At 51.5% G+C, this 15,408-nt stretch overlaps 1 long non-coding RNA gene across 1 annotated transcript; it reads left to right on the top strand.

The window, feature by feature from the left end:
• The first annotated feature begins 14,641 nt into the window (after window positions 1-14,641).
• On the top strand, window positions 14,642-15,408 carry LOC125525427 (uncharacterized). The gene is made up of 2 exons (XR_007291289.2): window positions 14,642-14,884; window positions 14,967-15,408. It is a non-coding gene; the product is annotated as an uncharacterized LOC125525427 (long non-coding RNA).

The raw sequence follows: 15,408 nt of genomic DNA, 5'->3' as shown, positions 1-15,408 counted from the left end.
AAGCAATAGCAACATACTAAACGATCGGGTGCTAAGCTAATGGAATGGGTCATGTCAATCACATCATTCTCCTAATGATGTGATCCCGTTAATCAAATGACAACACATGTCTATGGTTAGGAAACATAACCATCTTTGATTAACGAGCTAGTCAAGTAGAGGCATACTAGTGACGTTTAGTTTGTCTATGTATTCACACAAGTATTATGTTTCCGGTTAATACAATTCTAGCATGAATAATAAACATTTATCATGATATAAGGAAATAAAATAATAACTTTATTATTGCCTCTAGGGCATATTTCCTTCACGCCGTGCCTCCCCGAGTTTTGCCTCCGCTAATGCCGCGACCAGGAGCGGCAAATCACAGAAGCCGTCGCTTCCCCCCAAGCCGACAGCTTCATCTCAGCCGACTTCATGGAGCTCCGCACAATCCATCACTGGCGGGTCTCGGCTGGTGGCTTGCTGCGGTGCCCAGCAGGCTTGCCAACTGTGTGGGATTGAGCGCCACATAGCCTCCCGCTGTCATCGTTGCTACAAGAAAGATTTCCTTGGTTTAGGCAATAACGACAAAGTGAATGAAAAGCAGGCTGTTGCTGAAGTGACAAGTCATGAGCACGGACGCACTCCATCTTACTCCATTGATCCTACATGGTACATGGACACGGGAGCTATGAACCACCTCACCAGCGAGATGGGCAAGCTCTCCACTCAGGAGCCATATCGCGGTCATGATCAGGTTCGCACCGCCAATGGAGCAGGTATGCACATCTCGCTTGTTGGTCAGGCCTCACTTCTTGCACGCAATTTTCGAAAACTATATCTTTCTAATGTGCTTCGAGTTCTCACTGCTACACGTAGTTTGTTGTCTGTTCCTCAACTTACTTGTGATAATAATGTCCTTGCTAAGTTTCACCCTTTTCTTTGTTTATCAAGGATCAGGACACGAGGGCCGTTCTGCTTAGTGGCTGTCTTCGCCTTGGTTTATATGCGCTTGACGCGCCGCCCACATCTTATATGCAGTCCACTCCTTAGGCGTTCAGCGGTGTTCGTGTGTCACCTACACATTGGTATGCGTGCCTTGGTCACCCTGCTGCTCCTATAGTTCGTCATGTGCTACATCGTCATGAACTACTAGTTGTGTCCAATAAAACTGCTAAAACAATTTGTGATGCCTGTCAGCAGGGCAAGAGTCACCAACTTCCATTTTCAGAGTCTAGTCGTGTTGTGAAACATCCTCTTGAGCTTGTGTTTTCTAATGTATGGGGCCATGCCCAAACATCCGTTAGTGGCCACAATTATTATGTCAGTTTTATCGATGCTTATAGTCAGTTTACTTGGCTTTATCTTATTAAGCGAAAGTCTGATGTGTTTGATGTCTTTATTCAGTTTCAAGCACATGTTGAGCGTCTCCTTAAGCAGAAAATTATTCATGTTCAATCCGACTAGGGGGGGGGGTGAATATCACAACCTCAACACGTTTTTTAACAAGCTTGGGATTTCACATCGTGTGTCTTGTCCTCATACACATCAGCAGAATGGAACTGCTGAACGTAAGCATCGTCATCTCGTAGAAACTGGCCTTACTTTGCTAGCTCATGCCTCCATGCCGTTTCGGTTTTGGAGTGATGCTTTCTCCACAGCGTGTTTCTTGATAAACAGGCTACCCTCACGACTTTTGCATATGAAAACTCCTCTTGAACTCTTTCTCAATGAAGTCCCAGATCACACTTTTCTAAAGGTCTTTGGGTGTGCATGTTGGCCCCATTTGCGTCCATACAACAAACGTAAGTTAGAGTTTCGGTCTAAAAAATGTGTTTTTCTTGGGTATAGTTCTCTTCACAAAGGGTACAAATGCCTCCATGTTCCCACCAATTGCGTCTACATCTCTCGTGATGTTGTTTTTGATGGGAATGTGTTTCCTTTTCGTGCATTTTCGACTAACTCTACCACTTCTATGCCACCTGTTCACTCCACTGTACCTTTGCCTGACCAATTTGTGGATGTTGCAAATGCTCCTGTGTTGCTCCCTAATCATGCTACAGGTATTGGATGTGGTGCTCGCCTCGAGCTACTTGATGAACAGGTGCCAGATGCTACTCTGGTTCGCAACGTGCCCCTGGAGCGCGACGATGCCCTGCTGCATGGGGCATGCATAACGGGTGCCCCCACCTTGCAGGAACTGCCCTTGCCCGACTCTGAGGCAGCTACCCCACGGGCGACGCACTCACCAGCCTCGGAGGAATCCGCCCCGCGGGGGACGCCCACACCTGCCCCGCGGGAGTTGCTCTCTCCCGGGCTAGTGGCTGGGCCCTTGGCGCCCTCGCCTGGCCTGGCAGCTGCTTCGCCCGGCCCGGCAGCCACTTCGACCACATCAGATGGGCTGACCTGGCCTGCCTCGACGCCACCGCTCTCCCCACGGGCTGGTTCGCTGGCTGCCTCGTCTCTGGTGCTGTTGCCTATGCTGAGATCGGTCTCGCTAGCACAGCCGGCCGCTGATGCTCCTCGACCTCACACCCGCAGCCAGAACGGGGTTTTCCAGCCAAAGCAGCGCACCGACGGGACTGTCGCATGGCTTGTTGCCTGCATGGCACACATTACCGCTGATTCCACTGCTGAGCCTCGTCATTTTCAGGCTGCACTGGCTATTCCTCATTGGCTTGCAGCAATGGAACAGGAGTTTCATGCTCTGCTTCAGAATAACACTTGGCGTCTTGTTCCCCCACAGTCTGGTGTTAACATTATTGATTCCAAGTGGGTTTATAAAGTCAAGAGGCATGCTGATGGTTCTATTGAGCGCTACAAGGCACGGCTTGTTGCCAAGGGCTTCAAACAGAGGTATGGTCTTGATTATGAAGACACATTCAGTCCGGTTATCATGCCCACTACCATTCGCCTGTTGTTGTCTTTGGCTGTTACTCGAGGATGGTTCCTTCGTCAGCTTGATGTGCAGAATGCTTTCCTGCATGGAGTCTTGGAGGAGGAGGTTTATATGCGTCAGCCGCCAGGGTTTGTGGATCCGGACCGTCCTCACCATATCTGTCGTCTGGTTAAGGCGCTCTATGGGCTCAAGCAGGCTCCCCGTGCATGGCATGCACGCCTCGGCTCTGTTCTCCGGGCACTTGGGTTTGTTCCCTCCATTGCTGACACGTCCCTGTTTCTTCTTCAGCGTCCTGAGGTTACGATGTATTTGCTAGTTTATGTTGATGATATCATCCTCATCAGTTCCTCAGATGCTGCTGCCGATCGCCTTGTGGCTGCCTTGAGTGGTGATTTTTCTGTCAAGGATCTAGGTGCTCTACACTTCTTTCTTGGTCTGGAGGTTTCACGCTCTTCTGCTGGGCTTACTCTTACTCAGAAGAAGTACTCCCTGGACTTGTTGCGTCGTGCTGTAATGCTGAAGTGTAAACCTGTCAACACTCCGATGTCGGCCACTGATCGGTTGTCTGCTTTTGATGGAGATCCTCTCTCATCTGATGATGCTACTGAGTATCACAGTCTTGTTGGTGGTCTCCAGTATCTTACTATCACTAGACCAGACGTCTCTTATGCAGTCAATCGTATCTGTCAGTTTCTCCATGCACCCAGGACATCTCATTGGTCAGCTGTGAAGCGGATTCTTCGTTATGTCTGCCTCACTTCCTCTCATGGCTTACTTCTACAGCCCGCGCCGTCTTGTGAGATCTCAGCTTTTTCTGATGCAGACTGGGCTGGTAGTCCTAATGACCGGCGATCCACGAGGGGGTCAGTGTTTCTTGGGTCTAACCTGATCGCCTGGAATGCTCGCAAGCAGGCTACAGTGTCTCGCAGCAGTACAGAACCTGAGTACAAAGCAGTTGCTGATGCAACGGCGGAGATCATTTGGGTTCAGTCTTTGTTGAGAGAGTTGAGAGTCTCTTCAGCTCATCCTCCAATACTTTGGTGTGATAACATTGATGCTAGATATCTGTCGTCGAATCTGGTGTTTCATGCTCGAACAAAACATATTGAGGTTGACTATCACTTCGTTCGAGAGCGTGTTGCACAGAAGCTACTTAGCATCAAGTTCATCTCGTCAAAGGATCAACTTGCTACATCTTCTTTTTTGAAAAAATCACCGGGGGGGGGGGGGGAGCTCCCCACCTGAATATATTTCTCAATTTTGTAACCCATCATCAGACTGATTACAAAGGGAAATTACATAAGCACGTGTAATCGTGAGAAGAGGTAGGAACGCCATGAGGAGGCGGCCTGCTTGTGCACTGTTTTCTTCATCCGGTGCGTCCATAGCATGAGGTCATCAACAATTCGCCTGAGGGTGATGATACTGTGATGATTTTGCTGTTTGAAGGTCATAGCATTTCTGGAATCCCAGATCTTCCATAGAATAATGAGGAGGATGGAATGCCAGATTACCGCATCCACCTGTGTAGGTAGATGGCAGTCCCATAGGTCGTCGATGTTACTCGAAGGAGAGAGGCCTATTCGTTGCCAAATACGCCGTGCAAGCGGACAGTCAAGGAATATGTGTGAGCTGGTTTCACCGTCATACCCACAGTGCGGGCATAGTGAGTCGGTGACAATATGCTTGCATTGAAGGTTGCTTTTGGAGTTGAGTCGATCACGAAACAGGAGCCATGCAAAGATCTTCACGCGATTTGGAACGCATGAAGACCAAATGGCCACGGCATGCACGTCGTTGTTGTCGTCGTCGCCCATGGTTAGCGCGTACGCTGCCCTCGTGGAGAAGCGCAGGCCACCATTGAGGTAGCGCTCATCCGGTCCTGTCGACAGCTGGAAATCCTGCAGGAGAGACAACAAAGAGCACAACTCGGTAGCAGCATTAGATGTTAGGCAGTTCTGTAGGATTGTTTCCAAACCATGGTCCAGAACAGCAGCCACACGAGCGAGTGGTATAGTGGTGTGTGAGTAGAGGCAGGGGAATAGATTAGCAAGGGGTTGGTAGTGTAGCCAAGCATCTAGCCAGAAATAGGTATTAGTGCCGGAGTTTGTGAGTACAAATGAGATGGCATGGAGTGCTGGCAGTTGTTGATTTATTGTTCGGCAAATGAAGGAGTGGCTATTTTGTGGAGCAATGAGAGCATTTGGGTGTTGCAAGGCAATCCAGTCCAACCAAGGTGTTTTTTCCGGTAAAAGTGCTTTTACAGCAAATTTCATAAGTAGGCAGTTGTTCTGCTGATGTAGGTTTTTTAGACCTAGACCACCATTCTTTTTTGGTTTACACACATTTTTCCAGGCAACTAAGCATTGCGCACCAGTGCAAGTTTCCTCTGCAGCCCAAAAAAAGGCTCGCCGAATAGAGTCTAGGATTTTTAGAACACTTTTGGGGATGGAGAAGACTGACATAAAGTAGACCAAGATGGAGTTGAGGACAGCCGATAGCAGGATGAGTCTATCCCCTTTTGAGAGAATTTTTGCACGCTAACCCGTCAAGAAATTGCGGCAGCGTTCAATGATAGGTAGGAAGGCATTTGAAGGTAGTCATGTGGGTGTTAGGGGTAGGCCTAGGTAGATCTGCGGGAAGGTTGAGGTTGGCCATTGCAGGGTGGAGGCTATGGAGGCCGCCATGGGAGAGCTGATGTGCATGGGTACGAATGTTGTTTTTGTGAAGTTGATAGCGAGGCCGGTTGCCATGGCGAAATCGTGTAGAATTTTTTTTTAATTGCTGAGCAGCGTCATTGGATGCCTTGGCAATGATTAGGGTGTCGTCGGCATATTGTAAAATGTTTGGCGGAAGATGTGAGAACAGAGGGTGACTGAGGTGTAGGAGGTCGCAGTCTTTCTGGATCATCTGTTGTAGGAGATCAGCAACGATGATGAAAAGGTAAGGAAAAAATAGGATCTCCCTGTCTGAGCCTGTTTTTGCAATTTATCCAGTTTCCGGGGATCCCGTTGAGCATAACGGTAGTTTTTCCAGTTGATAGGAGGTCATGGACCCAGTTTGAGAATTTTTGCAGGAAACCACGACAACGTAAAATGGATGTAAGGGAGTCCCAAGAGAGGGAGTCGAAGGCTTTTCTAAAGTCTAGCCTAATGACCATGGTTCGGGCTTTTCTGGTATGGCAGGCACCTATAAGGTCTGTAGCGAAGATAAAATTTTCAGCTATGCTACGTCCAGGGATGAAACCAGTTTGGTTGCCATGAACAAGTAGTGGGATCATTGTTTTTAATCTGTTGGTGAGCACTTTTGCGACGGCTTTGATGGGGCAGTTTTGGAGGGAGATCGGGCGGTAGGCGTCAGGTGTGTTGGCCTGTTCTTTTTTGGGTAGTAGAATGAGGTGGGCTCTGTTAAGGCATTTTGTTTGAGCGGTATGGTTTTGGAAATCTGCCATGAAGGAGTTAATAGGAGCCTTGACCAAGTGCCAGTATTTTCGATAGAACAGCGGGCCGAAGCCATCAGGTCCAGGGCTAGTGAGGGGGTTCATTTGGAGGAACGCATCTTTTATTTCTTCAAGTGTGAAGGGAGATTCAAGTGAACTAAGTTGAGGTAACGTTTGGGAATAGTAATTTTGGAGTTGGAAAGACCAGGAGGTGTGTGGTGCGGAGCTGATAATTGCTGTGAAATGATCTTTCAGTATGGTCGCTTTTTGAGCGTGAGAGTGGAATTCATTCCCATCAGCTAGTAGGGACGTTATAGTATTCTTGCGCAGACGCTGGGACGCGGCAGCGTGAAAGTACTGAGTGTTTTCCTCTCCATCAATTGCAGCACGTACTTTGCCTCGTTGTTTCCAAAAGGCCATTTTTTCGGCAATGGCTGAGTGTAGTGTATCGGAGACAACCAAACACAACATTTTTTCGGCGTTGGAGAGGGGTCGAGCCTCCTCTTTTAGATCAATGAGATTGATGATTTGTTTTGTAGCAACCTCGCGATGGTGTGCTGGTGATCGTTTGGAGGCCCATTTTTTTAGGGCGCATCTTGTTGTTTTTAGATTTTTTGCAAGGGCAGCAGTAGAAGATAGCGGTTGGGGCACGTGTTGATTTGGTGCCCAACATTTTTGTATTATTTGGTGGCAAGCAGTGGATAGAGTCCAAGCTGATTCAAATCTAAAGTGGCGCGGTTTTGGGACAAATGTTTGGATATTTAGGATTAGTGGGACGTGATCAGATGTGATGCGTGGTAGAGATGATAGAGTTGTATTGGGGAAGCAATTATTCCAGGCCAGATTGAAGAAAGCACGGTCTAGTCGTGCTAGGGTTGGTGAAGCTCGTTTATTGGTCCAGGTGAAGCGTCTATCTAGTAGGGGTAGTTCGATTAGTGCTAGGTCATTGATCGTGGAGTTGAAGGCGTCAGCTTCCCGTTGGCGGAAGTTGCGGTTATTTTTTTCGTGGGAAAAGCGTACCAAGTTGAAATCTCCTACAATCAACCAAGGAATTTGGTCATCTTCCTTGATTAGTTTGAGCTCATCTAGGAAGGCCTGTTTGAGGTTGCGATGTGAAGGTGCATAGATGTTTGTGATGACAAAGGGAAGGGGGTGAGCGAGTGACGTGATTTTGATGGATGTGGCGTACTAATGATGTGAGTATGAGATTAGAGAGAAGAAGTTTTTGTTAAAGGCGGAAACCATTCCGCCGGCCGAGCCGTCCGCAGGTAGGAAAATTCTTTGGTCCAGAGATCGTGGCAGGAAGGAGTTGAATTTTTGGTCGTTAATGTCGTTTAATTTTGACTCTTGTAAGAGGGCACAATGAGGGTTGATACTGATTAGTTCGGAAAGGATATCAGCACATTTTGATTCATCACCTAGTCCTCTTACATTCCACAAACAGATGGATAGAGTGGTACTACTCATGAAAAACACAATGGGCACCTAGATCGCGAGAGGATACATGCGATCTCATACACTCATGGAACAGATTACAACTAGCTAGGGGATACATGCGAGATACTAGCAGATAGGTGGACCAAAACACGGAATTGCTCTGGGCACACGTATGGTGGAATAAGTAGACCCTTGATGTAGGGCCGCGATATGGACGGCCGGTCGCCGTCGGGACGCCGCATGGGCTTGCATGGTTGATTGGGCACATCATGGATCGACGTCAGCAGCACCGGTGTCCATGATATCATCGGCACGGGCGATGGAATCAGCAGTCGCGTCATCTGTTGGAAATATGCCCTAGAGGCAATAATAAAAGGATTATTATTATATTTCCTTGTTCATGATAATTGTCTTTTATTCATGCTATAATTGTATTAACCGGAAACCGTAATACATGTGTGAATACTTAGACCACAACATGTCCCTAGTAAGCCTCTAGTTTACTAGCTCGTTGATCAACAGATAGTCATGGTTTCCTGACTATGGACATTGGATGTCATTGATAACGGGATCACATCATTAGGAGAATGATGTGATGGACAAGACCCAATCCTAAACATAGCACAAGATCGTATAGTTCGTTTGCTAGAGTTTTTCCAATGTCAAGTATCTTTTCCTTAGACCATGAGATCGTGCAACTCCCGGATACCGCAGGAGTGCTTTGGGTGTACCAAACGTCACAACGTAACTGGGTGACTATAAAGGTATACTACGGGTATCTCCGAAAGTATCTGTTGGGTTGACACGGATCAAGACTGGGATTTGTCACTCCATATGACGGAGAGGTATCTCTGGGCCCACTCGGTAATGCATCATCATAATGAGCTCAAAGTGACCAAGTGTCTGGTCATGGGATCATGCATTACGGTACGAGTAAAGTGACTTGCCGGTAACGAGATTGAACGAGGTATTGGGATACCGACGATTGAATCTCGGGCAAGTAACATACCGATTGACAAAGGGAATTGTATACGGGGTTGCTTGAATCCTCGACATCGTGGTTCATCCGATGAGATCATCGAGGAGCATGTGGGAGCCAACATGGGTATCCAGATCCCGCTGTTGGTTATTGACCGGAGAGTCGTCTCGGTCATGTCTACATGTCTCCTGAACCCGTAGGGTCTACACACTTAAGGTTCGGTGACGCTAGGGTTGTAGAGATATGAGTATGCAGTAACCTGAAAGTTGTTCGGAGTCCCGGATGAGATCCCGGACGTCACGAGGAGTTCCGGAATGGTCCGGGGGTGAAGAATTATATATAGGAAGTGCAGTTTCGGCCATCGGGAGAGTTTCGAGGGTCAACGGTATTGTACCGGGACCACCGGAAGGGTCCCGGGGGTCCACCGGGTGGGGCCACCCATCCCGGAGGGCCCCATGGGCTGCAGTAGGGAGGGAACCAGCCCATAGTGGGCTGGTGCGCCCCCCCCCTTGGGCCCCCCATGCGCCTAGGGTTGGGAACCCTAGGGGAGGGGGCGCCTCCACTTGCCTTGGGGGGCACTCCACCCCCTTGGCCGCCGCCCCCCTAGGAGATCCCATCTCCTAGGGCCGGCGCACCCCCTAGGGGGCCTATATAAAGGGGGGAGGGCAGCCGCACCCTGAAGTCTTGGCGCCTCCCTCTCCCCTGCTACACCTCTCCCTCTCGCAGGGGAACGGCGAAGCCCTGCTGCGGTGACTGCTGCATCCACCACCATGCCGTCGTGCTACTGGATCTTCATCAACCTCTCCTTCCCCCTTGCTGGATCAAGAACGAGGAGACGTCACGCTGACCGTACGTGTGTTGAACGCGGAGGTGCCGTCCGTTCGGCGCTAGGATCTCCGGTGATTTGGATCACGACGAGTACGACTCCCTCATCCCCGTTCTCTGAACGCTTCCGCTCGCGATCTACAAAGGTATGTAGATGCATCCGATCACTCGTTGCTAGATGAACTCATAGATGGATCTTGGTGAAAACATAGAAAAATTTTGTTTTCTGCAACGTTCCCCAACATCATCCGCACCGCATAGCACGGCAATTTCCGCAAGGGCCGCTGCAGAGGCTGGCGGTGCGTCGGGGATGTCGAGCTGGGCATCTTGGATGGCGTCTTTGAGTGCCTTCACGACGTTGGTGGAAGTGAGGTGCTTCGCTCTGGCGCGGACGGCCTTAGTGGTCATGTCAGTGAAGACCCTTGGCTCTTTGGCAGCCAGGCGAGAGCTTCGGCGAAGGCTCATGGACTTGTCCGCCGAGCGTTTGGCGTTGTGGCGCAACTTGCGAAGCACGCACTCGTGAAGGTGAGGGTCTGCAGGTTTGGTTGCGGGGGTGACCATGGTTAGGCTATGATCGGGTTGAAATACAAGGGAGGAGGGAAGACAGGGCTGTGCAGAGGCCGTACCATAGGAGGACGCCCCAACGGAAAAGGCAATGCTGGAGACGTCAATGTCAAGGCCTGGTGAGTTGGAGCTGTCGTACGAGCTGAACGCCGACGGCAGCTGCACGACATTGGGTGGAGGGAGATCGTCGAGGTTGTCTTTGTTGTAGCCGTCTAGAGAGGAGGGTGGCGGAGTCAGCGTGATCCCACCGACAGCGGCGATGGGCGGCTGATGGTGGCTGGCGTGATGGACGAGCCGATGTCGGTTGAGGCAGAGAACGCCGCGGGAGGCGACGCCATCTGCGATGGTGGGGCTGAGTCGCTGTCGGATGAGATGGTGATGACGGGATGCCCCTAGACAGCGGGTCCGTCGTCACCAGACGAGACGTGGAGAGGCATGTTGGCAGAGGAGCCGCCACGGTTGGGAGGAGTGGTCGTGGTGTTGAAGGCTCGGGACGGCGGAGGGCCGCGAGGCATGTCGTCATTGGAGGCGTTGAAGGCGCCGTGGCCGCGGCGACCGGGGCGGCCGCTCGAGTCCGACTCAGAGTCAGAGGAGAACGGCGACGGGTCCAGCGGTCCCATCCGGTCGAGGACCGTGGCGAGCCTGGTGATCTTAACGACCTTGATGTCATTAGATGGGGGGAGCTGGATGGGCAGGGAGTCTGGAAGTCGCATGCGTCAGTCGACCATGATGAGGGCGTGAACTGCCGTGAAGTCGCGGCCCTCGACGCAGTAGTGGTCGACAGAGCAGACGTCACCAAGGTGGCTTAGAGCCCACCTGATGCCAGTGTCGTGCCAAAGCTCATGCGGGAACTCCGAGGCTTTGACCTCGATGAGCTGGTCGAAGACAGGCGACGTTCGGTCCGCCAGTTCAACAGGCTCGAAGGATATCTGGTTGTCGCGGAAGTCGATGGAGCCAAGGGTGACGAGGTAGTCATGCACGCTTGCGGACTCGAAGGTGACGCAGCCCGCTCCACGCCAAGAGCCAGCAACGCTGAAGCTGGGGTTGCTGGCGTGCGCGAGAATCGCGTCGTGGATGAGCGTCGCCAGGGTTGTGGATGGATGTGCGGAGGTGGGCGAACGCGATATGGCTGACGTCGTTGACTAGGCAGGGGGCGCGACGATGGTAGGCGCAAGCTCGATGGGCAAGCCGAAGCGGCGTGCATGGCGAGCGCCCCCAGCATTCGGAGGGGATGGGCCGAAAGCCGCTGCAGCACGCGCCTCATTGAGGCTTGCGCGCAACGCCTCATGGTCTACAGGGTTGGAGAGCGATGGAGGAGCAGTGGTAGGGGGCGGTGTTGTTTGTTGTGGCGGAGGGAGGGATGATGCGAGCGACGGGGATGCCGAGTAGTGGTGCCATTGGCCCGTTTCCGGCACGGGGCCAAAGGTTGGTGGCAGCGGCGAGGTTGGCTGGGGTAGGCGCAGGCGAGTTGGCCATGTTAGAAGCCGGCGGTGAGGTGGGTTGAAGAGAGAAAGCTGGATTCAAGATTGGATTTTGTGGAAGGCGGGCAAAGAAAGGAAGGAGGCGAACCGCCCGGCACCGGCTGACTTTGTGGCCGGAGCACCAGCAGCGAGCGCACCTGATGGGATCCCTGCAGATTTGGACTTGATGATCCAGGGCTAGGCAGCGATAACAACGTCGTTTGGAGAGGATAGGTGAGTGAGAGCAGCAGTGTGGAGTGTGATGGTGTGTATTGCATGCGGTATTTATAGGAGTAGCGGAGTGGGGTGAGGGTGCATGCTGGGAGGAGGAGAGAAGTACGTCTCGATATGACTTGGGAGGCAGTGTACCATCCATGCATGGCGTCATGCATGCGGTCAAAGGGCTGGCAGTGGTACTGTTGCCGGGTGGTGGGAGCATGTGTTGCAGTTGGGCAGGGTATGGATGAGGCGTGGGTGACGCAAGCAGTGTCGGGCTTAAGCACTGCCCCAATTCATGGGGCTCTAGTGGCGCATGCATGCATGCAGGCGGTGGGTGGCAGTCCGTTCGGTGTTCGTGGTTCAGGTCGGGTGACCTCAAAGCAGAGACACGCGGTGTATAGGCCGGTTCCACTGAGTCAAGAGCGGTGTGTAGTTGAAAGCGATGGTGGGCAGGAGGGTCCAGCGTCACGGGTTTTGGGCGCGGGATGGATGGGTCGATTTTGGCCGTGTCTGTCGTGAGAGTGGCTCCATGCCTCGGTTTCAGTGGTGGTCAAAAGCAGAGCGGGCGAGGGTGTGCAGGTGCTGGAGGTAGGGCGGTTGCAGGGAGTTGTTGGAGTCGTGTTCGATGGGAGGGTGCACCCATGGGTTGACCCGTTGGATACTGGGGTATTTTTCTGTTTGTTTGTTTTGTTTGAAAGAGAGCGTTGCATGAATAGTGTGGATGGGTGTGGGCCAAGGATGGAGATAGGTATAGTGTGTTGTTCTGGCAGGTTTGGCCTGATTGTGGCCGGTCCGCGAGTCTCGAGTAGCAGCTGCTCATGAGCAGTGGCGGTGGACAGCTGGTCAAAGAAGTATAGCGAGAAGTATTTGAAAGCCAAAGGCGAGGCCTTGAGGATTTCAAATCTGACCTCTTTGGTTATTACAGAGGAGCGAAACACAAAGTCTGACAGCTTAGTTGCCTGAAAAACTGGTTTTACCGAGAAGTAGTGGTCTAGAGCATTGGTTATGAGCAAAGTATTTGGGTTAACACTAGTTGAGCTACATAGGATCCAAAAAGAGACCGTTGGTGCATGGCGAGGTGGGAAAATATGACGTGTGATCTCAGTGTGGTACATGTTTAAAACACGGTTAAAGAATTTGAATCCATGACGGAAAGTCCTAACCTCTTTTGGCGCGACGAGCGGCGTTGTTGTCGATTCCGGCAGGGTTCCTGTGTCTGGGAGGAATGCGGGCGGAGCGATAACCACCGCAGGTGGTTGTTGGTTGATGGCACATGGGCGTCGGGGCGAGGCAGCACACAGTGATGCATTGGGAGTGGTGGCGGCTGAGTTGACGACGATGATCGATGCGAAGAAGAAGGGTGTCGAGAAGGGAGAGCAAGCGGTAATGGAAGCTTGCGCGGCCATCGAGGCGACACAGAAGGAGTATGCCGAGGTGGATATTTTTTGGACATCGAAGTTTTTTGCCCTACCCCCAAACCTAGTTTGCAGCAGAGCAGCGACGAGGTAGCAGTCGAGAGGAAGACGACAATTGTGGAAGAAAATGATGGTATCGTGGGGTTTTTGCGAAGCCTGGCGAGGTGGTGAGACCATGGATCATTTTGCCTGCCAAAGAGCAGCCTGGAATGCGAGGCCAACTGAGTTTTCGAGGGTAAGAGTTTGTGAGATGAACCAAAAGGCGTGCTGCAAGCGATCGCCGATGTCAAAGGTGAGCGGGGCGGCGTGAAAGTGAGTGGGCGTCTGCAGTGGCAATGGTGACGGAGGCGAGGCCTGTAGGCGTGGGGCAATGGAAGGTGGTGACTCTCTTGCGGCATCCACGGGCGAGCAAACGAAGATGGAGATGTGGATGTGAGGCGAGGCAATCTCCTTCTCCCGGAGGATAGCCAGGGCTACCGGGATCGAGGAGACGGTGAAGCGGAATTCCGAGGGCGAGAGTTGAAGGATCATGAACATATCAGACTGGCCTCCCAGGCAACCTTGGAGGTAGCATGCAAGCATGAGACAGTCAATTTCCATGACGGCGCGCTCAATTTTGACAGCAAGATGGATGCCTGAGTTTTTGTGGCGGAAGGAAGTGATAGGCTGAAGGATGGCAGACCAAACCTGGTCCTCGATGTCCGCTCCCATGGCGTTTCCAACACCAAGCGCGGCACGGATGGCAGCCTGGATCGGGGAGTCATCCAGCCGGTAGTCCGGTGGGAGCGGGGGCGAGCAGAAGGTGGCTACGGGGAGGCTAGATGGATTTGGGATTGGGATCGCAGGTGGCCGGAGTTGAGACTGCGGCTGCGGTGGTGGAGGAGCGGCTGGAGGTGGGAGCGGTGGCGGAGCCATCATGAGCCAAGCAGCACGATATGCTAGTTCTTCTGGCCAAGCGTCCTGCTTCCTCCTCGACTTGCTGACATCTTCACGAAGCCTCTTCCACAACCACAGTTTGTAGGCTGCAGGCGCAATCTTAACGTAGTTTGTACTTCAAGCCACAGTTAAGATTGAGGGAGGGTGTTAGAGTGTATATATATACGTAGACTTGTGTATACGTAGACTTGTGCATATACCTTGTACTTGTACCCTTTGATACTTATATATAATAAGATAGCCACAACCCTCTAGGGTGTCGAGCAGTTGCCCCAATACTTTCATCTAACAGGAGCATTACAATCTGCTTCGCATAAGCAGGAAGACGAGCAAGTGTTTATCTTGAGGTTACGGCAAAGATCGCCCCATAGTTAACAAATGCCCAAGTCAAACATCACTTGGATTATACTGGCCCAATTGCGATTAGAGAAACCCCGCACAGCTGCAATGCGTGCTGTTTAATCCAATTGAGCGGCAAGTAGCTGATTCCAGTTTGTCTTCAATGGTTCGACGACCCTTAATTATCATGCAGGTCGATGATATATAGTACACCTCTAGCGCGCTGACGCTTCCTCCCAAGTCCCAACTCCCAACTCCCAAACTCTAGCTGTTACTTCCGTTCAGACTTCAGAGACGTCGACGTCGCCGTCACCGGGATGGACCGCAGAGCGCTCTTCGCCTGGATGCTCGTCGCTGGGGTCGTCGTGCTCTCCTCGCGCTTCCTTCTAGGTAGGCTGTTCGGCGATCATGATCTCAACGTCGTTTGACCTTTTGAGCTGGAACTATAATCCACAGAATTGTTCAATTGCAGGTTGTGACGCGAAGGTAGGGGAAGCCGGTGTCGAGGCTGCGGCCGCCGGGGACTGGGCTTCGGCGAGGAGGTCTTTGGGGTCGAGGGCGACGAGCCCCAGGCCGCCGACAGCGAACACGCCGAAATCCTACGTGGTGCCGAGCCCCCCACCACGGTTGGTGTGACGTGGATAGTCGATCGATCCTCCTACAGCAGTCCCCATCTGCTCGTGTACATACTCTACTCTGCTCCATGTAACATCCTGTAACGACCGACCATGCTATTTTTAGTTTTTTTGATGAAGTTCGTTTTGTTCCAGAGTGTTACATAAGGTTTTATCTTTTTGTGTGTATGTGTGTTTCGAGGTGTATCATAATGTTTCGTTGTGTATCACTAAAAGAAAAGTGTAACCCAATAAAAAGTGTATCTTTAGAATTAGAATATAGTTTCACGGCTTTCTTCT

The sequence above is a fragment of the Triticum urartu genome, chromosome 7A, assembly GCF_056163025.1.
Source record: "Triticum urartu cultivar PI428250 chromosome 7A, HENAU_Tu73, whole genome shotgun sequence".
NCBI classification, from domain to species: domain Eukaryota; kingdom Viridiplantae; phylum Streptophyta; class Magnoliopsida; order Poales; family Poaceae; genus Triticum; species Triticum urartu.
Note: the sequence above shows the minus strand (reverse complement) of the source record. Positions and strands in the feature narration are given on the sequence as shown.